General features: G+C 46.2%; 1 protein-coding gene across 11 annotated transcripts in view; it reads right to left on the reverse strand.

Annotated features, from left to right (window-relative positions):
* The window catches only part of BMAL1 (basic helix-loop-helix ARNT like 1), a 989350-nt gene extending 965832 nt beyond the window's left edge, over positions 1-23518 (reverse strand). For 6 of the 11 annotated variants that reach the window (XM_069623617.1, XM_069623625.1, XM_069623624.1 and 3 more), the window contains exon 1: positions 23268-23517. The gene's annotated coding sequence lies outside the window, so the exon portion shown is untranslated. Of the gene's footprint in view, positions 1-23267 lie in introns of all 11 variants that reach the window. The other 5 variants (XM_069623619.1, XM_069623615.1, XM_069623618.1 and 2 more) reach the window with 4 other exon arrangements.
* Positions 23519-24292: the final 774 nt, after the last annotated feature.

The following is a 24292-nucleotide window of genomic DNA, read 5'->3' on the forward strand; positions in this document are numbered from 1 at the left end:
TATAGTGTTGCCGGCTTCTTTTCTATATGGAGGTTATCATCCATCAAAATGATTGAAGTTTCTCTTGTGATTTATTAAAATTGTGAGGTTTTAAGTCCCGTATAGCAGGAGTAGAGGTCATCTCAGAATCCAATGTCCCTGGGTTGAAGGGTGCGAGATTGCCAAAGATGCAATTTTGCTTTTCGTGGCTGGACATTATGGATTCAATTTCCATGATGTCCAGAGACAATCATGCAGTTTGCTCATGTTGTTGATTTAATTGACTGTTTGGTTTCCCAATATTTTGTAGGCTCAATATTTGGTCAAAATGTTGTTTCCAGCTTTGTTTTGCTATGGCTGCTTGAAGTTTTAAGTCTGTTGGAGGTGTTTCAAGGGTACGCATTCCATTAATTGTATACAAGTGCCGCCGAGTCTCATTGATATTGCTGGGCGGAACTGGTACTGCTTTCATATCTAGTTGATTATTCGTGGATGCAAGATCGTTGGAAGTATCACAAGTGTGTTATGATTGAGTGGTTAGTGAAAGCCAGGCTACCATCAGCCGATAAGCTCACGTTTTGTAGTGGTACAGTTAGGTTAGTGATGCCTTTGGGGGTCACTCTTAATGGACGATGTGCTGGCACCAGATATATTAGTGCAGTCCACATTGCTGAGCGGAAGTGAAGTATTTAAGGCTATGAAAATTGTATCATTGTCCTCATCTGGATTTCTAGGTTAAGTTCAAGAAATTTAAAAAACGGACTAATCTTCAATGGGTTAGTGGATTCATCTTGCATTTGTGGAGTAAATCTGCCTTTGTCGTTGGATGTCGTTTTTTCCAAGCTTTCAATAGTATGAGATTTTAATGTTTGGCCGTGCGTGAGTGGCCGTGGGCACCCAGAGGAGGACATTGAAGCCTCTGCTTCGCTGAGTCCTCGAGCGCAGATGCCTTTAAGCCACGCACAGTATCTTTGCTGGTTGAATCGAATTGACAGAGGTAAGTAAATTTAAGTTTGTTTTTTATTGCTTTGCAGTCGTTGAGCAAAGAGAAAAAAAGAAGACAAAAAAAGTTACCGCCGCGCCTCTTTCCAGTGGATCAGCTGTTCTGGTTTCTGACAAGGGAATATTTCCAAGAGTCAAGAAAAGTACTTAGGTGCAGTGTCCGTTATCGCCAATAGTGCTCAATACAGGAAGTCCTTTGGAGGTTAGAGCAATTATTTTCAATCACTACCCGACCCACCCTGCTTACCGTTCGTGCGAGGTCGGGCTGCACAGGGATGATGATAAACAAACGAGGGAGTGATCACGGTCCCAGTCGCTTTCTCTGGCCGCGATACCGCTGACCTCCGTGGAACACCGCAGAACACTTTGCCTCACTTTCGCTATCGTTTCAATGGTTTACTGTAAAGTTTAGGTTAGTGTATCTTAAATCTCATAGTGCCAACTAGATTTTCCTTTTTGTTGGGGGGGAAGATGCATCACATTGATGAGTGAATACTTTTGAAAATGAACATTGTCACACGGCCAACTGCTTTTAATGAAGAATCTAGTTCTGTGAGCTGCTGGTTGCATTTATCTGTGCAACTGGTGCTCAACGCTTGAGCGGTTTAATACCAGTTACCCTGAAAGTGAGATGGCAGCAAACTACTATATTCTTCTTAGTTTGACTAGTCCTCTGCCTGCTAGGCCATCTACTCTGCTTAGTCTATTACGTTCCTTCCTTTTACATAATGAAAACACAAGGCTAACTAGATGTTTACGCAAAGGAATGATCAACAGTTCAATCCAGATTGTGCATCGACAAATCTACTGCAATATCTAACACTGTAGTTAGCCTCCAGAGATCATTTTGCTCTACGATTATGATTGCATTATATATTAACATTTGCAGGAGAGAGCTGACCAAACAGTTTTCAGGGCCTTTTTATCACATCTCTATATTATTTGTCTCCATTCATGCAGCTAACCTTTTACAGACACTTAGCCAGAGCTCGCAAAGTCCACTGACCCACTAGCATAGTCCAGTAGATTTTATGAAGGACCATTTGCAGGGGATGTTTTAAACTTGTATGGAGAATTTAATTATTTGCAGTAAATGTCAAATATGTTTCACTGTGTAGAGCTGTGCAAAACAAAGTGGGTTTGTGGTGACATGCACCATTTTACAGAAAGGGCATTTACATTTTTTGTCACCTGTTTTCAAGGGTCGAGTGCATTTCTTTTAGGTCAAGTAGGCAAACTAGATTTGGATCCAAATAACTTCTGGTGACATTAAAAATATTACTACCACATTACTAATCAAATGGGTGTGCTTGCTAATCAACAAAATGTTAACTCTGCTAATCAATTTTTGAAAACTAGTTTATGCCTTGTAGCCCTACTACAAGAGACACCTTTCCACAGAGAGACGTTTAAGATTTTACGAAAATGAGGGTGGAAAAGGGTTTGGATCAGTCTATTCCAGGTATGCGAGGGGTGTGCTCATCTGGGTTGAGCCAACTGTGACCTTTTGAAAACTAGAGGTCTGTACAGACATGGAAGGGAGGATGCATGGTTTCCTGGACAAGACAGAGGTTTTCCTGATAAACACCTATGCCCCAAATCAAGACGCATCCACTTTCTTCTGTTAATTATATAAAAGCTACCCCCCCCCCCCCCAATAATCGAGAATGACGTGGCTGTGGGGAGGGGGGATTTTAATTGTGCCCTGGGATAGGTAGGTCAGATGATAAACATGGGACCCCACCTCCCCCTGCAAAGAACCTGAGGCCATTGCTGGAGGACTTGGAGTTGCAGGACATCTGGCGCTGGTTAATGGGACCCAGGAGAGAGTTTTCCTATTATTCAAGTGTGCATAATGTGTCTTCGCGTATTTATTATTTCTTTAGGGGAATAGATCAGGTGAGAGAGTTTGTGGCGCCTCATGCGAACATAGGTCACGGTCAGACCACTCCCCTCTGACCGTAGGATGGACAATGAGCAATAAGCCGGCCCGATACCCACGTGGAGATTGCGAGCGAGACCTTGCGGGGTGGACCTTTTCGGGAAGGCTTAGCGCAACAAAAAGAATATTTCCGTATCAAGTGAGTGTCAGTAATAGGGGCGACACTTTCAAAGTGGTGATAAGGGGGACTCCCATCGCAAAGTCTGGTGGGATCCGAAGGAAGCTTGTGAGGTCGCAGTGCTGCAATCCGCAAGGAGCCGACGAATAGCCCACCAGATCCCCCAATCCAGTACACCCAACAGTCAAACTGAACAACTGTGAAGTTGACAAGACCGGGGGGAAAGGGAAAGTGGAGAAAATAACTAACGGACAAGGTTCCTCTGGTACTCTTCTGCTCCAATGACTGAATACAAGAAACCCTGCAAAAATCAGCATACATTTAATGTTATAATATTATAATAGTTTTTCCTCAAACTAAGTCTGACCAACTCTTTTAAAAACCCCTTCTTTACCTGTCTGCCTCTGCTCACTGCTGAGAGGCTATAGCTGAAGTACATATTCCTTGCTGCTAGTTTCGGCTTATCTAGTGCTGATGACTGTACTCATCATCTCTTCTCTGGTATGCAACGTATGTCTTAGACCTCTGATCTGCAACTTCTATTTAACTACACTGTACAACTGGGCGTAGATGTTTTGAAGTCTTTTTAACCAGATATGACAAAAGTCTTTTCCTGGTCATCAGCTTGCCCCCTACAGATAAATAACATTGTGCTTTTAATTCGTAGTTTTCAGTATTTACAATTTTCAATTTTTTGGAATTGCCTCCACCAACTTCAGCTCACTGTCTTGCCTTTGCTACAGAAGTATTTATTCAATGCGCGCACATGCGTCATGCAACATGCCGCGCATACTTGTATTTGAAAACGCGAAGCAGAAAACGTACCCGCTTTTTGAAGTAAACGCGCCTTCATGTACTAGGCACGCGACGCTGAAACCGTACCGCGCTCCTCCGACACTTGTTTACACAGCTGACTAGAAATTCCACTGCGCCACACAGCTGATTCCCATGTCACGCTACCGGTGCTCTCCTCACGATGTTAGGTGCCTTCCTCTAACACGTCCGTATTGTCTCCCGACGCAAGGACATTCGCATTGCAATGCTTTAATCTTTTACGTGCACGCCGGAAAATAGCTTAAATAATACGCGCTACGGCGATCACACGCAATAAACAATTATATAGAGTTGTCAAACATTTTACAGATTCCAAATTAACATCAGATTTTTCTTAAAAATCTATGACCTTACTTTAGTTTCTCAGATAACAGATATTCATTCATAGGTTGTTAAGCACTTTTCTTTTGGCATATAATAATAAACTTTTTCCAAAAGGGCACTTATCTGGATAAAGTCTCTGACTTTCTCTGTTGAAAAGTTTTCTTAGTTAAATGATGTTTTACTTGGTTTCTCCGCCTTCTCTGGGGCTCTTGAGCACTGCCAACTCTCCTGGGCTGAGCTAGAATGAAAGGCAGTTTAGAACCTCATTAGAGGTTCCAAACTGCATCATAATATATTCCAGCCAATCATTGCTGATCAGGAAATTTTCCATCTTGAATTGGGAGAATGACACAGGCTAACATGAAAGTCAAGGAATTTATAATAAATAAGCCATTAATTAACCTCCAAATCCCAGAAACCTGACAGAGCTGGAGCGCGGCTTAGCGGACATTGAAGCGAAAATTAAAATAGGAGGAAAGCACGCTCAAGGGAGCAGGAAGACTGAGGGTACACTCATTACACATTAGGAGAGGCTCAGAAGATATAATTTTGCTAGATGCATGGAGAAGTTACATGGGCAAGGAGATAAACCGAGTAGACTACTAGAATGGCTGTACCGGAGCACGGATAATCAAGAAGGGATTACGGAAATTGAGGATGAGTTCAGATAATTATGGTGGTCACAGAGTGAGATTAACAAAACCTTTTGAAGATACTATCAACAATTATATAGTGAAGGTGGAGAAGATAAAGGCCAAGAGATTAGGAAAACTCTGATAGACATAGACCTACCCACCTTAACCGTAGAACAAGCGGGAGAGCTGGGAGCATCGCTTATGATAGAAGTGCGAGGAGTGATCGCTACATTGCCCACTGGTAAGGTGCCAGGGGGAGATGGCCTATCAGCCGAATTTTGTAAAGAATTCATTGATGAAATTGCCCCAGACCTTCGAAGAAGCGTATGAAAAAGGTAGTTTGCCCAATAGTATGGAAGAGCCTATGATAATCCCAATCTTGAAACCTTGGAAGGAAGGGAAGTATTGCGAATCATACCACCCAATATCTTAGATTAATCAGGATACCAAGATACTTACAGCGGTCTTGCGAACAGTAATTGGGCTAATGATCCATCCGGATCAGACAGGATATGTTCCGGGGAGGGCGACATCTGAGAATCTGAGATTACACGCAATCATAGAAAGAACACGGGAGTTAGGTGGGAGAGGCTATTTGCCTCCTTACGAAGCTTTGGAGTAGGAGAGGGGTTTATGATGTGGATCCAGATGCTTTATTTTTGCCCGGTAACAATGGTACGGACAGGCAAAAAGGTGTCGGGGCAGTTTTCCATCCAGAGAGGCATCAAACAGGGATGCCCTCTGTCCCCCATGCTATATGCTTTGGCCCTGGAGGCACTAGCAGTGTTTTTGAGAAAGGAGTTTAGAGACATGTAAACGGGACAGGCCATGTTGTTTTGATATACACAGAAGATATGTTATTATACGTGTGCAGCCCTGAAGATAACCTGAAGTTCTATCTGGAAGTGTTTATTTTGCAGAGCTGTCGGGAATAGTGATAAGTAGGACAAAATCCGGCATATTTCCACTGCAAGGATGGGTAGGAGTGACAGATTTACGACTCCCGAACCTGGGATTACAATGGAAGGTTGACACGTTTAGATACACGTTTAGATATCTGGAAGTCAATATGCATCATGACACTTAAACGACCCACCAAAATAACACGTGGAGGGTAAAAGACATAATATTGAAGTCAATTAACTTCTGGGAGAAATTAACCCCCTCAGTGATGGGTAGAATTGCCATGTTGAAAATGGTTGCCCTCCCCCGGTTGCTGTATCAATTCCTGAATGTTCTGTACCTTATACCAAGGTTTTTTTTTTAAAGAGTTGAATGGAATATTAGGGGGGGGGTTATATGGAGGATCAGGGAGGCGCCGGATAGCCATGGATAGACTATGTAGACAGTAAGGGTGGAGGAGTGAGACTCCCCCCCCCCCCCCATCTAGAATTGTATTACCTGGCTGGACAACATGTTGCAGGGTGGTTGGCTGATATAGAGACTGTGGAGCATAAACTGCTGAGACCAAGACCAACTCCTTACTTACTGAAAGAAGCGCTGTGGTTAGAAGAAAGTAGAATCAGAGCCCCCCCCACATCCTCCCTTGGTCTCGTCTAGCTGGGCTGGAAAATCAGGGCTAGGACCAACGTATTGCTGAAAAAATTAGGACACAGTGGGAGGCCAAAGGGCTGGTGGTGGTGGGAGACCTGTTTGCATCGGATAGGTTCCTGAAGTTCCATGAAATAGTGGAGGAGTATGGGATAGGCAGAGAACAGCACTTGATTCACTCTAGATTGATGCACAAAGTAAAGGAAAGGTGGAAGGGCATTCCATTCCCCCTAGAGGAAGATAATGTTCTTGAATTGTTGTTAGTCACTTCTGAGGGAGGGCACATTGTGTCCAGGTTCTATCAGGGACTTCTGGAGAAAATAACAGAGAAGCCCAAAGGGAGGAGTAAATAGAAAAAAGATATAGGCAGAGGATTTACAAAGCCGGAATGGACCCATGCATTAGCCTACCCGGAAAAGGTCTCGAGAAAAGCCTGACTGAAGTTGGCCCAGCTGTACGTACCCCATAGGGCTTATATGACACCTTCTCTTCCAATCCCAGAAATTGCAAGATTAGATGTGAAGTGTCTGAGGTGCAGGGATGGGAACACAGATATGATACATACGTTTTGGGCATGCTCTGTGGCCCAAGAGTTCTAGCAGGAGATGGAAGAGCGGCTCAGAGGAGGAGGCATAACCAAATATAAAAATAGACCACGGAAGCCTGTCTACTGGGAGTGTTTAGGCGCCATCAGAAAACAAGTATGAACGATCATGCCTGGATATTGGCAAAGAGAAGGATTGCCATGGTGTGAAAATCGGGGGAGGGTCCACGCATAAATGGGTGGTGGGGAGATCCGAGGCATTGGTCCATGGTGTGGTATGAGGAGATCTGACTGGTAGGGAGAAAGCCTGGCAGACACGACAACCTGGAATGCCTTGGTAGATGCATTGTTCAACTCCACTCCCCAGATGATAAACTTCCCTTAACCCAGACAGTGGAGAGACAATAGGGGGGAGGAGGAATCGGGGACAAGGGAAAACTAACTGCTGAGAAGGGAGAATGCGTTAAGAGTAGGTCAGGAGGGAGTAGAACAATGGGAACCGGTGAGTTTCTGGTAGAAAAATCAGCCATGTGTGTTGTAGTGCTTATAGTTTGTTTGTCTGGGATATATATGATATGATATGGCATTTATAACACGCCTGTACACAGGTGTTTCTAGGCGTGACAAGACAAGGAGGGGGAAACAGAGGGAGGACAAAACAACGATCTTACTAGGCCTTGTGTCATTCAGATCGCGCTAGTGCGGGGAAGTGGGAGGGGAGAAGTGCAGTGGGGGCGGGGGGAGAAATGCAGGTAAATCAGAAGTGCAGCCAACGGGTGGCTCATAAGTGCAGAGAGAAGGGACTGTAGGGTTGAAGATACAGACCACAAGTGCTGGGGGAGCCAAGATGCAGTGTGAGGTGCAACTGGACATGCAGAAGCCTGGGCCCAAGTGCAGAGGGTGGCCAGGTGACCAGTGCGTGGAGCAGTCGGGACATCAGCAGGGGAGAGGAAGAGAGAATGCGAAGGAAAGAGGAAGATCTTAGTTGCTTCTGGAACCAGAGGTGGTTCTGCTCAAGTTTGAGAGAAGCAGGGAGGCTGTTCCAGAGGTAGGCCCCAGCCGAAGATAGAGATCTCCCCCAACTCTCTGCTTGGAAAACTGACGGACCCTCAGAGAGTTGGAGGTGGATGAGCAGAGAGCTCGAGAAGGGAGATGTTTAGAAGAGAGAGTTGGAGATAGTGCGGTCCCATGCCCCAGAAAGCCTTGTGGACGATGCAGAGGGTCTTGAACTTGATCCTTGCCACAACTGGGAGCCAATGAAGAGATTTCAGAGCTGGATAGATCTGGATAAGTTGTAGAGGATGGAGAGTAGAGACAGGAAGGTTTAGAATGAGGCTGTTGCAGTAGTCCAGCCTAGAGTGTCATGAACTACAGAACACGCCCCTTTTGGACTTCCTGGTCCTTGTCTCAACGGGACTTACACTCCCTTATACTTCCAACATGGCCGTCCACTGTGAAACACCTTCCTCGCTCTACACCTTAGACGTAGCATGTTCTATTTATAGACCACACCACCCGCAGCTCCGCGCGTCTCAATGCTATTGCGAAGTAGCGACGAGACATGTGCTCCTTAGCTTGCGGCATTGTTTCCCTTGCTTCTCCCAGCCTACCCCCATTCCTAGTCCCTTTCCTTCCTTTCTTGATTCCTGGACTCGTGTGCTAGTTGCGCACTCTGTTAATTTCCCGGATTCCTGGATCCTTGCATCCCGGAACTTTGAACGCATGCTGGAGTCGGAAGAGACTTGTGCCGCCTTATTCAAGACTCGATCAGTCCGCAAGAAGACATTGATCAAGAAATCCAGCAAAGATCGAACTCAGGTGAGAAGGGGGGGGGGGGCTCGGCAAAAACCCTTCGCAAATTCCTGGATTCATGGTTCACTTTACTTTTAAGCCCTACTACTTTTCAACTCCCAGGGCTAAGGTGGGGTTCATAATTTCCCACCTTTCAGGAAACACCTTAACCTGGGCTACACCCCTCATTAATTCCGGCGATGCTCTTCTAGATGACTAGGATGGCTTCATACAAGCCCTTAAAACCATGTTTTACCATCCAGAACAGGTCTATAGTGGCCAGGAACGCCTGTTAGACTTTCAGCAAGGATCCCAGGATATGCTCACCTATGTTACCCGATTCAAGCAATTAATCAAGGAAGCTGATTGGTCCCCTGAGGCGAGTTTTACCCTTTTCAGGAGAGGACTGAACGAGGAGATTAAGGATGAGTTGGCCAGAGTGGCTCGCCCAAACTCATTCCAGGCACTAATGGACCTTGCCATGCAAATAGATTTCCGTAACCAGGAAAGGAAGGCAGAGAAGAAGAAATCCAGGGGTAATCCTTCAAAGTTGTCCTTTGAGAGTACTTTCAAGACAGAAACAAACCCAGGCTCAGTCTCTGAACCAGAATCCATGCAGATAGGAGCCTTTTGTGGACCTATATCTCCACAAGAAAGAATGAGGATTCATACGGGGTTGTGCATGTATTGTGCCTCAGACAAACACTTTGTTAGGGAGTGTCCTCTAGCCCCTCCTCAGCGTTCGGGAAACACCAGCTCCCGATCCTAGATGGAGCAGAGCTTCCGGAGAGAGATGTTTGCTCCACATCAATTCCATCCTCGAACTCTCTGGGACAAAACAATTTGGTGATACTACAGGCCTTCCTGTCGCCCTCCAAGAATAAGACCTATCCCATTCTAGCCTTGGTAGACTGCAGAGCTATGGGAATTTTCATTGATCAAGACTGGGTTGTTAGTCATCATATTCCGTACGAGACCCGAAGCATCATTCAGCCGGTGGAAGCAATCGACGGAAGACCCCTCACTTCAGGAACCATAAGACTGCAGACAAAAGAGATCCAACTTTCCATAAACCATCACCAAGAGCGGATTACATTCGACATCATTAAGTCAGCTCATTACCCCATGGTATTGGGTATGCCCTGGTTACAGAAGCACAATCCGTATATCAATTGGACAGCAGGATCACTATTCCTTGGGCTCAGAGTTTTTTTATGTCCCACTGTCTATTCCTGGATCCCTCCTCGACACCCCCTAAAGAACCACTAAGAGACCAGAAAACACAACATCATAAAAGTCCCAGAGGCCTATCAGGGATATGCTGATGTATTTTCAACTGCCATAGTCCAGGCCTTACCCCCTCACAGACCTGAAGACTGTACCATAGATACAGATCCCTCAGCAGTGATTCCTTTCGGCAGAACGTTCATCATTTCCGAACCAGAGAAAAAGGCCCTACGAGAATACCTGGATACCAACCTTGAAAACTGCACCATAAGACCCTCCAAATCTCCAGCGGGTGCTTCGTTGTTCTTTGTTCCCAAGAAGGACACCAAGGAACTCAGACCTTGCCTCGACTATCGTGGCTTAAATCAATGCACCCTCAAAGATCGGTACCCACTGCCCCTGATCTCGGATATCCTGGAAGCTGTGAGAGGCGCCATAATATTCACAAAGTTGGATCTCCAGGGTGCCTATCATTTGATCCGTGTCCGGGAAGGAGACAAATGGAAAACAGCCTTTAGAACACCCTTTGGTCACTATGAATATCTAGTCATGCCCTTTGGACTAGCTAATGCCCCTGCAGTTTTTCAACGTTTTATGGATAGGGTGTTTTCTGACATGCTATTCCTCTTCGTCATTGTCTATCTGGATGACATATTGATCTTTTCCAAGGATCCTTTAAAGCATGAAGAACATGTAAAAGGCAGTATTACAAGGACTCTGTGAACACAAACTTTTAGTCAAACCCGAAAAATGCTTGTTTCACGTTACTTCTGTTCACTACCTAGGATTCATCCTCAGCCCAGAAGGGATTGGTATGGACCCTTCAAAGGTAAAGGCCATACTGGCATGGCCCGCTCCCATGTCCGTGAAACAAGTTCAATCCTTCCTGGGGATTGCCAACTTCTACCGGAAGTTCATTTCTACCTTTTCCGAGATCGTTTAGCCGATGGTTGCCCTCTTGAAGAAAGACACCCCCTTTATCTGGTCTACACCGCAAGATAAGACATTCCAACATTTAAAGACAGAGTTCACGCAAGCCCCCATCTTGGCCCAACCCGACATAAATCAGCCATTCCTAGTGGAAACGGATGCCTCTAACTACGCCATAGGAGCGGTCTTGAAGCAGGAACATGAGGATAAACTGGAACACCACATTGCTTACCTCTCACGAACCCCGACTCCCAGTGAGACACACTATTCCGTCCTGGAAAAGGAACTGTTAGCCATCCGCCAAGCCTTCACCGAATTGCGACATCTACTTCTGGGTGCTAGATATCCAGTTCAGGTCCGCACGGACCATCAGAATCTTCAAATTCTACAGTCGGTGGAGAGCAGGAACAGTCGTCAGGCGCGTTGGGCCTATTTCTTTGCCCAGTACCAATTCCAAATCACTCATGTTCCCACATCACAAAACATGATTGCTGACGCCTTATCTCGACGTCCTGACTATGTAACCACTGAAGACAAGGCCTATCCTAAGATGTTTCCCCACACGATCTTTGTAGCTCAAGCAGTCAACCTCCTGGAAGAAATTCGAGTGCAAACCCAATCCTCTGACCTCTGGAAGGATATTTCAAGGAAGAATCCATGGAACCTAAGACTTAAGGAAGGATATTTATTCAAGGACAATGCTCTGGTCATTCCTACACAGAAATTACAACAAAGAATAATAAACCTCTGTCATGATACCCTTCACTTCGGACATCGTGGCATAACCAACACCCTCTGTTTTATACAAGGACAGTTTTGGTGGCCTGGAATGAAGACCAACGTACAGCAGTACATCAAAGTTTGTACTGTCTGCAGTCAAAATAAACATGATAACAAGAGACTGGCGGGTCTTCTACTGCAACCTACACTGCCAACAAGGCCATGGGAATTCATTGCTACAGACTTCATTGTAGAATTACCACCTTCCCGAGGGTACACGATCATCATGGTTACCATCAAGTTGTTCACTCATGTGGCTCATTTTACACCCCTGTGTAAGCTGCCACCCTCGTCCGAGCTTGCTGGAATCTTCCTGGAACACATATTTCGTTTACATGGACTTCCTTCCAAGATCATATCTGATCGAGGACCTCAATACGTGTCTCAATTCTGGAGACATATCTGTCGCATTTTGGGAATCCAACGCGCCCTCTCTTCTGGTTTTCATCCCCAAACCAACGTGGCTATAGAACGTGCTAATCAGACCCTGGAGCAGTATCTTCGATGTTTCGCCACCAATGTTCAGGATGACTGGTCGCTCCTGATACCCGTGGCCGAATTCGCCTACAACAATTCTAATCATACAGCACTTAAGACCAGTCCCTTTTATTGTAGCCAAGGTTTCCATCCATCGGTTCTACCCTCTGTTCTCCCTCATCCTACACCAGTACCTACTGTCGACTCCTGGATAGAAACCCTCATCAGGAGGCCAAAGAAAACTTAGAGAGGGCCAGAACACAGACTAAGAGGTATGCGGATTTCAAAAGAAGACCAGGTACTTCTTATGCAATCGGTGATCAAGTCTGGTTGTCCTCGAAATTACTACCCCGACATCTACGGCCAAACAAGTTGCCCCCTCGGTACTATGGTCCATTTCCCATCAAGGAAATTATCAATCCAGTTTCATACCGGATCAGACTACCAGACTATTGGAAGAAAATTCACCTAGTATTTCACACATCCTTATTAAAACCCTACACCCAATCCTCCCGGAAATCCTGCCGACCTCCTCCTCTACTGGTCGACAACCAATTGGAATATGAAGTATCCAGAATATGTGACTCCAGGTGTAAACGGGGTCAGCTTCAATACCTGGTTGAATGGAAAGGATATCCTCCTAGTGAAAGAACCTGGGAACCACTTTCTAATCTCAAGGCCCCTCAACTACTCAGAAGATTTCACCTTATACACCCGGGCAAACCCGGAGGAACGGGCCTTCGGAGGAGGCATGCTGTCATGAACTACAGAACACGCCCCTTTTGGATTTCCTGGTCCTTGTCTCAACGGGGCTTACACTCCCTTATACTTCCAACATGGCCATCCACTGTGAAACACCTTCCTCGCTCTACACCTTAGACATAGCGTGTTCTATTTATAGACCACGCCTCCCGCGGCTCCGCGCGTCTCAATGCTATTGCGAAGTAGCGACCAGACATGTGCTCCGTAGCTCGCGGTATTGTTTCCCTTGCTTCTCCCAGCCTACCCCATTCCTAGTCCCTTTCCTTCCTTTCTTGATTCCTGGACTTGTGTGCTAGTTGCGCACTCTGTTAATTTCCCGGATTCCTGGATCCTTGCATCCCGGAACTTTGAACGCACGCTGGAGTCGGAAGAGACTTGTGCGCCTTATTCAAGACTCGATCAGTCGGCAAGAAGACATCGATTAAGAAATCCAGCAAAGATCGAACTCAGGTGAGAAGGGGGGGTGGGGGGGACTCCTTGACATAGAGAGGACCAGAGCTCTGGAGACAGTGAGCTTCTGGGGGCAAGTGAGAAAAGGAAGAATACCTCCGAGGAGGTGCAGCTGATAGATTGACGTCTCCAAGAAGTCAGAGATGAGAGGAAAGGAAGAAAGGATGGAGTCGAAGATGACCCAGAGGTTCTTAGCCTCAGAGGTGGAGCAGTAAGAGGACCCAGACTGGCCAGCCAGAGAGTGAGGAAAGGAGGGGGCTGTGTGTTCCAATGAGGAGGATCTCAGTCTTACTGGCATAAGGCAGAGATCATTGGCAGCAGACCATTCCCGAATTGCGGCCAGACAGTCTGGAATGAGAGAAGGAGAAGAGGCGGCCAGGGGGAGCCTGAAAGAGAGCAGGGTGTCATCTGCATAACACTGAAAGTTGGAGCAGAAAGTAGCGATGCAGTGGGCAAGAGGTGCCGGGTATTGATTGAACAGCCAGGGATAAAGGTTAGACCCCTGGGGAACACCACAAGTATAAAGAGAGAGATAGAAGAGAGGAAAGACTCCAGTTGGACCCAATAGGGTCGATCAGTGAGAAAGGAGGTCAGCCAGGCCAGGGTTTAATCAGGGATACCCAGGTTATAACACAGGCGATTGAGCAGGATGGCATGGTTGACTGTATCAAAAGCAGAGGAAAGATCGAGGAGAATGAGGACAGAGGGATGGTTAGCATCAAGGTTAGAGAGGTCTTCACAGGGGTTCAGGAGAGTGGTTTCCGTGCTTCTGGCAGCTGTGAAGCCAGACTGATGGTCGTGGAGACAACCAACAGATCCAGTGTGCAGATTAAGCTGGGAGATGGCCAGCTTTTCCAAGAGTTTGCCCAGGAAAGGAGTGATGGAGATCGGGCGATAGTTTACCAGAGGAGAAGGATCGGCAGAGATCTTCTTTAGGAGGGGATTAACAAGGGAGTGCTTTAGGGGGAGGGGAAGGTTCCAGTGGCAAAGGAGTGATTGAAGAAATCAGCCAAGATTGGAGGAAGGGTCTCAATGTGGTCCTTGATGGTTCTGGATGAAAAGAGGAGAACCTGTTTAGGTGACACTTTCATAAATCAGGCTTGTTTCGAAAACTCGTCTGGGGTGAACAAGGGAAAGGAAGAGAGGGGAGGAGGAGAGACGGCCACAGACGGGCCAGGAGGAGGAACAGGAGAGGTAGAGACTGCAGCAAGATTGGCCAGCTCCTTGCAGATTTTGAAGAGTTTGGCTGAGTTGTTAAATGCAGCCGAGACGCAGGCTTGGGTGTGGGCTCTCTTCTCGGCAAGGACAGAGTCTGTATTGCCTTTGGAGCAGGTGGCAGGCCAATTTGTCAGAGGGTGCACCTGATGCCCTCCACTTCCTCTCAGCCACCATGCACTTGCATTTGAGGGCGACAAGGTCAGAGTCATACCAAGAGTTGCACTTGGATTTGGGCTTCAAGCGTAGCCTCATAACAGGGGCAAGTACATCAAGAGTGTTAGAGATAGAAAGATGTAGGTTGGATACTTCTCAGGATATGAGCCAGCCAAAGTTGCAGAAGGAGGAGAGAAAGTAGCAGCAAAAGCCTCTACTGACACACGCTTCATGGGTCGAATGACCAAGAAGGTAGGTGGCAGTGCTGGAGTCGGCTTGGCCTGAGGGGTAGAGAGAGAGAGGGGTGGGAGGAAAGAAGAAAGCGAACACTCCAGGAGAGAGGAGTGGTGAGAAGGTTGGAGAGGGGGAGGTCTGAAGAGATCAGAACATCCAGGGTGTGCCCTGTAGAGTGAGTCGGGCCAGTGGGAAGGAGAGAGAGGGAAAGGGAGAGGGAGAGAGAGAGGGAATACTGCAGAGATTGCGAAAGAGCCCTGAAGAAAGGCAGGCAGCATCCAGGTGGATGTTTAGGTCTCCGAGGAGGAGAAGTTGAGAGGTAGAGGTGAGGAGGGAGGAGAAGTCCGCCCACTCAGAAAGGACGGAGGCGACCTGGCCGGGCAGCCTGTAGGTAGTGGCCACAGTGAGAGAAAGGCCAGGAGAGATGGAGAGCTTGCATACCAGGCATTCAAAAGGAGTCGTCGTCCTGCATAGGAATGATAGAAGCAGGGATCCACTCCGGGAAGATCAAGGCTACACCCCCCACCAGGACGGTTGGTTCTGGGTTCAGAGTGTATCTTGTAGCCATCAGGAAGGAGAGTGTCAAAGCTTGTGACAGAGCTGGCTGTGAACCAATTCTCGGTCAGACCGAGTACATCCAGATTGAGTTTCTCCAGGAGATGGCAGATGGCAGAGGAGTGTTTGACAGATGAGCTAGAATTGAGAGTAGCAAGGTGGAGCAGGTTTCCCTTTTGAAGGACTTCCGTGGGAAGGTACTGGTCAGAGGTATACCCTGCGGAAGTGTTGTAGGTGCCTGAGGATTGGCAAAGGAGGAAGGAGGAGAAGGCAAGGTAGCCAGGGAGGAGGAAGCATGCCAAAGGAGTGGCGGAGGAAGGAGGCAACAGGGTGGCCAGAGAGGTGGCGGCAGAGGAGCCAGAGAAGGAAAACAAGGCATGGCAGGAGAAGAAAGGAAGTAGATAAGGCGAAGGAAACATCTATCAAAAAGGAGGAGGTTGGCCTGCGGGCCTTGGACCAAGAAAGTGCAGTTTAGGGAGACATTAATGATGGTCTTGGAGAAGTGGAAGGGGGCCAGGAGGGCCTCCCACCAGATGCCTCCATTAATAGGGGTGTGGGGGGAGTAGAGGAAAAAGGAGAGAACAGAGACCATATAGGGGAACCATAGGCCTGGAGAGGGAACGACAAAGGGCATGTCAGTAAGGGTCTGTCAGGAGGAAGCACTGGTGTAGGTATCAGTGATAGGGAAGCCTGGGATGGAGATCAGGATGTCCCTTTTGAACTTCTTCCTGCCAGACTTAGTAAGAAGGATAGGATAGTCAATAGAAAAGCAGTTAGAGAAGATAGGTGAGACAGAGGACCATGGAGGAAGTGTGGGGGGTGTAGTGCTGAGAAGCAGGAGGGGCACACAGAGGACAGAAAATCAGATGCAATACATAAAGTCAATCACAAAAGGAACCTAGAAGTAAGGAATGAACACAGCAGTGATACAGGCAATGCAATGTAAGCCAACAATCGTGGAGAACAAAACGTCAAGAATCGTACAATAGAAATAAGGCTGGGGCAGGAGCTAAGAAGGGGGGGGTGGAGAGGGAGCACAGGGAATGCAGCGGTTAGGAGAAGGAGGAATGCGCGTAGAGGAGAGAGAAAGAGAGAAAGAGAGAAAGAGAGAAAACGCGGCCTAGGATGCGAAGGAGCGCACGCAGCCTAGAGTTGCAAGGGTGCGCATGCAGCCTAAGATGAGCAGGAACGCAAGTAAGCAGAGGGTGGGGGTGGTGGTGCGAGGACAGGTCACGGGGGGGAGCGCATGTGCAAGAGTGAGAAGAGGCACCAGGTCAGGGTTACGTGGAGTGCAGCAAGCCAACTCTCCCCGCACCTTCTTACTTGGCGGGCGCAGACAGGAGGGTGAGGTTGTCCCCACCAACTGTCTACGCCGCAACCCCATCGCCGCCGGATAGGGAGGGAGAATGGAATTTCAGCTGAACATTATTTAAGATTTAACACATGTGATGTTATACTGTGTTAGTGTTAAGGTGGAAAATGTGTCGAAAAATACAATAAAGAGTTTAAAAAATAAGCCTGGTCTATATCATTTCATTAAAAACAATGAAATGTTAACAAAACAAAAGAATAGTCTGAGTATTTGTAATTGTTTATCCTTTAATAAAGGTGTATTCATGTGGGCACAGTCTTCAGTAAGGCACTTCCAATCCTTTGAAGAAATCAGAGTAGGTTTCTGGCTGCTGCAGGGGCCTGGTTCTCAGTTACGGAGAACGTGATGCCTAGATAGTCTACAAGATAGGAATTAGTTTGCCACTCTGCAAATCGATTGAGGCCATCATAATCTGGCCCAAAACATGGGCAGCAACAAGTGTTGGGATGATAACAATAGTACAATTCTTGATTTAGTCTTATAACCTAACAGGTTAGTATTGGGATGGGTTTAAAATCCTATCCTTTTGGAGCGGTTAGCAAAAATCCTATTACAAATCAGGAACAGTATGTGTAGGTCTTCATATTTACAACTTTTACTTAAAAACAGCAGCACCACCCCGACATTTATTAAACGTAGGATGGGATAAAGTCCTATTATTAGACAAACAGTAGATTATCATAGATTTGTCTCGCTAAACCACATCTCTCTGCCAGAGAAGTTTGAATTCTAATATTGTATTAAAACATATTGAAAATGATTTTAAATAGCGGACCACCATTAAATAGAAAACAGTTTTAATACGGGGGTGTGAAATGAGATAAACCCAGTATGCGCCAACATTGCCAACCAGGAGTAGACCACTGGACAGACATATGGGCCCCATTGAGGTCGTGCATAATGATGGATAAGGAGTCAATCAATAATGATGCATATGCAGGGGCCAATATGGCTGGGACCACACCCCGAGATGTGAACACTATGGAGGAATAATGGACAATGAATGGTGCATGAACTATGCTGCAGGATTGATTGCTGGGCAGTTTTCTGGGATTGTATGTGAGGGGTTGGGGTTGTGGCTGATGGGTTTTTCGGGGGAATGCCATGAACACTATCTTGTTGTTGTATGTTAATAGTGTATGTGGTCGTGAAGCCAAACTTCAATTAAAAAGTGCCAAAAAAAATAAAAGTATTGAGGGGGCAAGTAACTTTGTATAGCAAAAAACCTGAGGCGTTTCTCCCAGGTTATTCCTGGGGATCCTTTGTTCAGATGGCCAGGGGAGGGACATCACTCCTAGATCCCAAAGCTGGGGGTGGACACCTGGGCAGGGGGTCCTTGGCGGACTATGGGAGACAAGCCCTCAGGCGAGACATGGTATTCCTTCTGTACCGCTAGACCCCTACCAGACATCCCCTCTGTTGTCCTGGGATATTGTCAGCAGAGTCCCGTCATACCCCAGAAACTTTCTGTAAGAAAAAGGAGAAAACAACCAAGGAAATTAAATTACAAGAACCCAATAGAAAATCCATTCACTCACCACTATACATTTACCCCCTTCATTCTGACAAAAACCTATATGGGTTTTCCATGAGCTCCGGAAAAACCTACAACTCCCACAATCGCCTACTTCCATTCTAGAAGTCCAACTACTGGGACGAAAAGGAGGCAGATGGCAGTCATGAGGATTACCCATAGAAATCCATGGGCAATGGAGTCCCATGGGCAGTCTCCATGGTGTCCCGATAATGAGGTCAGGAAGAGTCAGGTGGGGGGACAATACTCACACCTGACTCTATCTAGGAGTATAAAAGCAGCAGCCAGAAACAGCATTTGGAGTGAGCTGGGGATCCTGAAGGAACTGTGAAGACCAGAAGGAGAAGTCAAGAGGTGGGAGAACCTTGGGAAGCCAAAAGAGGGATGGACTGCCAAGACACTGAAGCCTGCGAGTACAAAGGGAGCAACAGTTTGGCAAGGGAGCTGTGCCCCAGGGAACCAAAACTTCAGCTACACTTTTCTGTTAGTTTTTAAATCGGTACTTGCTCCCTGAGTGAATTCCAGAAACCCAGGTAGTTGAGGGGCAGGTGCTGGGACCCTGACCTCAAGTGAATCCCCATTGAGGATCTGCTAACACCTCCTCACTGAGTGTAAAAGATGGAGACCCTGTGACTTGAGGGAAACTAAGGCGGGATAACCTGTTGTGTCAAGAATTTGTGTAAATCCCAAAAGTGCCTGTAACTGGTGAAGTGGGAGCAAAACCTCGAATGTGCATTCTGGGACTTGTAGTCCAAAAGAGCAAAGCTGTGATAGTGGTCCAGCACTGTGTGTGCGCCCAATCAAAGGGGTCTGTAAGGTATCCAGCTGAGAAGTGGTAAAGTGAAAGTTAAAGAGTTGTAACAAATTGTAAATCAATGTGGTCCTTTGACGGGTCAAGCTAAATCTCGCCCACAGTCGAAAGTATTCGATACTAATGTCAAAAGCCGGAAGAAGGGAATCCATGGTCTGAGCCCAGATAAGGGAGACCAAAAATTGTGAACATTGTAGAAAAGGAGTCTGGGCCCAGATGTAAGGGGGACACGTGGTCCGAGCCTGAAGGAAGGAGACCAATCATGAACTTATGAATGTGAGAATCTTGACAAAGGAAAATAACTTTTGTTTACTACAACAGAACCTCTGCCTTCTCGCCTAAATTTGACAAGAATGTAGTTAACACAGAATGTGCTACAAGTAAATGAAGATACCATCCCAATGGAAGCAGAAATGTCGTTGACCTCAAACTCACTTAGCTGGCTCCAGTCTGGCCACTGTTGAGTCCCATACATGGAACAAACAACAGTATTGCTCACCATCCGTGAAATGGAAAAGCGACGTTGTGCAATGCTTCCACTTACAAGAACCAGATATTGTCCGTAGATGGTGGACAACAGCAGAGAGAGGTTGTTCTGTTGAAGCAACTCCTCTCCATCCTACACTGTTCAGCCTGGACAACAGCTAATGCTGCATTTCAACTGTGTAGCCCGGGTACCCTGCAACCCCAAAGCCTGCATTGATGGAGGAATTGGTCTCTGAATACTAGTTTCATTTATGGTCAACCCCAGAACTGCTCAACAACCTGTCCCTATCGCCAACTTTATACCAACCCTATGCCCTATCTGTCTTCTCACAACTTCAACCATGTAGTTCCTGGATGGAGAACCCCTTTTTGAACAGCATTACCCTGACTTGTGTTCACCTGACAGGGGCATCTGTGTTTGCATGATACAGGAACATCACACCCCACCCTCTGTTTGCTAATAGAAAATGGTGATTACATTTTCTGTTATGCCACTGGTCCGATTAGCTTTTCCTGTCTCTGCCGCCAAAATGTTTTAACCTTTACTTTGTCTTGTCTGCTTGTGTAATAATGCCCTTTTACTTGTTCGTTCTTCCAGTGGTTGCTTTGGGAGAACATTGCACCTTTTCCAAATAAATTGTATTTATTTATTAACAATGATATAACCAAAACTACTGCCGTAATCCCCATCAATACAAGACTAATAAATGAGTCACGCCAAAAATCCTCCGATTCATGTCAGCATTAAAAGTGACATAATGCGTTCAAGTACAACACACTCCTGGGGGAAACCCTTGATAAACAAAATCAAGCCGAACCAATAACTCAATGAAAATTCAGATTCATTGCAAATCTCTTATGTCTCCCAACTCATGCGTGGGCAGTTGCACTTTGAGAAATTATCACTGTGCAATTCTCATAATGACTTACGTGCACGTTTGGGGTGACCAGGTATGGGTGCGCTGCAACTATAGATATTAGAATTTCAAACAGACAGCTGCAGTCTATGGAACAATAGGTTACCCCTACCTAAAGTAATAATGAAAATATCTGATGGGTTCCATGAGCATGCGCTTGCAAAAAACACAGTATGTTCACAGCTGATAGTAATGACCCTGTTGGGTTAATGATCAACACTGAGATTGCCTTAATATCAATCTAGTGATTAATGCAATGATTGCCAAAATTATGGTTGCCTTAGAATGTTTTATTCATTGATCAATACTGTGATTGCCGACACATGTTTCGACCGACTTTGGTCTTTTTTAAGGCGCAGTATCTGGTAGTGAAATAGCAAACAATTGCTCCTAAATATAGACAGTTAGCCTATAGCGTTTGTCATACTTTTAATTTGTTGTGCCTATTCTTGTCATTTCTGCTCGGCTGGATTAATGGCTCAAATGCGTCACGTATGGCTGCGAGGTATTTTATGTCACCACCATTAGATCTGAAATGCCTGTCTTTGTAAGTGCACTTGTCCGAGGTTAACATATACTGGGTACAGCTGCGAGAAATTCCAAATCACCACGGTTCGATACGTAATGCTGTCTGTCTTTTAACGTCTGTGATACAGTCCTGGTTTTTCATTCATCTAAAAGATTAACCAGGACAATATAACAGAAGTTAAAAGACAGACAGCATTACGGATCTAACCATGGTGACAGAACAACGCATAGCCGTACGCGACGCATTTGAGCCATTAATCCAGGCGAGCAGAAATGACAAGATGAATAGGAACTAATAAAGTATGACAAACGCTATTGACGGTCTATATTTAGGAGCAATTATTTGCAATTTCACTACCAGATACTGTATCTTGAAAAAGACCAAAGTTGGTTGAAACACTAAGGCAACCATAATTTTGATTGGCAATCATTGCATTAATCACTAGATCGATATTAAGGCAACCTCACCCAACGGGGTCATTACTATCAGCTTTGAATATACTGCGTTTTTGGCCAGCGCATGCACATGGAACCGATCTGATATTTTCAATTCTCATAAAAGGAGGAGAATCCTGTGTGAACAGCCAATCTATGCAGAGTCGAGATATTTCCAAAGCGAATTCCCCTTTGTATCACCTTATAAACGCTTTGTAATGATTCCCTATAGGAACGCAGCATCCCACGAGCAAACGCTCCCATTATGGGCTCCTTGGCGGGTCACCACATCCAAACAGGAAATCCTTGTTATTTTTGTTAAAATGGCATGTGATGGCAAGTAGAAACAAAAGGCAACTTGGTTCAATTGCTTAGCCACTCCAATCCGCACCTGCATCCCATCTATCCCCACCCCCGAATAAGCACTTGGCCCAACACACCCTCCAAAAGGACTTTCTTAAGCACAGTTCAAGCTATGAGTTGGTTCAATGTCCCGGGCAATTTTACGGTCAGTAGAACAGTTAAGAACAACTCATGTAGATTTGGCTGCAAAATCATCACAGCGTTGGGGGCACTAAGCCGCCCTCTTTAGTCCCATTTCACTGCCTCCCATCAGGCAACATTACCCAAAGCAGGTGTCTATCCTCAGGGTTGCCTGGTACTCAAATCTGGATAACACACCTCAAGTGTCTCAATTAAACTCCTAGAAGCAAACCAGCAACGTGAATGGGTATTTCCGACCTAAACCCATCAACACAACAAAAGCTCTACCCACTAAGAATCACTCCCTCTTTTCTTACAGAGCCAACAGCACACAGGGCTACCCAAGACCAATATAGTGTGGGTTACGACTTAGCAAGTTATTTTCCGGTACATTTTCTTTCGGTGCGTTCATTTCGGTCTTGAAAAGCTCCGTTGTTAAGTTTAGTTTAGACTAAATTACTAATTGGGTTTATGTTTATGTTGTGGGTTGGTAAACATGCAGAAAGCTAGGTGGGGTAAAGGAGAGGTAGTGTACTAGGTTTAGGGGTGTGGTTTGTTGCTGAGGCCGGGGTTCATATTGCCACTTCGTTTTTCGTACCCTGCAACCACTACTAGATGGGGGTGCATTGGTAGAAGCACCAATCCGCCCATACAACGGGCATCATCCCTAACCATCACATCTTGTCTGTGGGCAGGGCATGAGGAGTGTCTGGCCAAACTCAGCCGTTCATCCTTCTGTGGTCGATAAATGAGCACCATACACCATGGGTAATAATTAGCAGCGCTCAGATACCTGGTTGGTCGTAACGTTATATAAGTGCAAATTATTGTTGTCATTTGCATTTTCCAGTTCTCCGTCTACACTGGGAAAAGAGAGCTCGGCCACTCCTCTGTGTCTAGGAAAAGTCACATTGGAATGTAGATGGAGAACCAAATCCTACCACTTGTGTGGGGTAGGACCCCGACTCAATTTCGGCTGTCCCGGAGATAGGAGATACCAACATACTGTAAGAAGTCAACACGCCTCCGTTGGCTCGTAAACGGAGCCCCTCCAAACTCCCTCTGTTCGGTTTATAGGCGATGGGCAAGATACACGTAGAAGCATTTATTTTGACATGTCAATAGTTCTGCGTGATAACAGGAAACTCAGGACCCCTCACCAGTCCCTGTCCACAGACATGAAATGAAAACCCACCTGACCTACATCCGACCAACGAAGCGCAGCATGCAGTCCTCCAGCATTAGCTGTCCAACAAACAGGAACCGGTGTTATGCAGTATTTGGTATCCCGTACCTTTCTGGTAGCCCTGCTTTTCGGCTGTTCTCGAAGCCCAACGTAAAAACAAACTGAAGCAGCTGCAAACCGAGCTGGCATCCTCCATTTACCAGCTGTCAGTGTGCAGGGTCGGATATTACATAACACCTGATCGAGACTTCCGCCTGCCGAGAAACCGTGACTGCGTCATAAGAGAGCGCCCACACTGCACCGTCTACCGCGCAGAGCCGGTTTTGTATGGTATCCTGCATCCCCATGGCAGCATGGGGGGGGGGTCGGTGTTCGCCAATCTTCGGAGCCATACCAAATAACACCGGCGGGTCAGAGCTGGCCAGTGAACAATTATAAGGGAATGGGTGACAAATGTTCGTAAAGGGTGACAGCAGGTCAGCTTCCCCTTTACCGACCATGTCTATTGGGTTTAGTCGTCCCTCTGTGACATACATACTGCCTTCAGTGTACCTTCTTAAAGACGGACGCAGCGTGGGCGTTCTCTTATAACGCATTCCCTGTTTCTCGGTAGGCCAACGTCTCGATCCGGTGTTTGCTGGAGGACTATGCTGCGCTCCGTTGTTCGATGTAGGTCAGGTGTTGGCATGCCTGCCTATATTTGAAAATCAAAATTCCTGAGATGTATGCACTGTCCACAGTTACACAAAACTCCGCCCATTTTCACATGCCTCCGCCCACACGTTAAAAAGGTAAACTGTTGTAACGTGATGTCAGAAATTTGCAGTTCCAATTGGAATATGCATATTTCATTAAATTGCCTTTTCACAACCACCCAAATTGCATAGGACAAAAGGCATTCGCCTTCCATAAAATCAACACGTTAAAACGCAGATGTAAACTCCAAGAACCAATACAAAGGTTTTCCCTGAATTTTGCAGTACCGAAATTGGACATTTCACCTTAGTCGTTTTTCATCAGGTTACGTGCAGTGG

Source organism: Ambystoma mexicanum, chromosome 11, assembly GCF_040938575.1.
Source record: "Ambystoma mexicanum isolate Mex_15411 chromosome 11, UKY_AmexF1_1, whole genome shotgun sequence".
Taxonomy (NCBI): Eukaryota; Metazoa; Chordata; class Amphibia; order Caudata; family Ambystomatidae; genus Ambystoma; species Ambystoma mexicanum.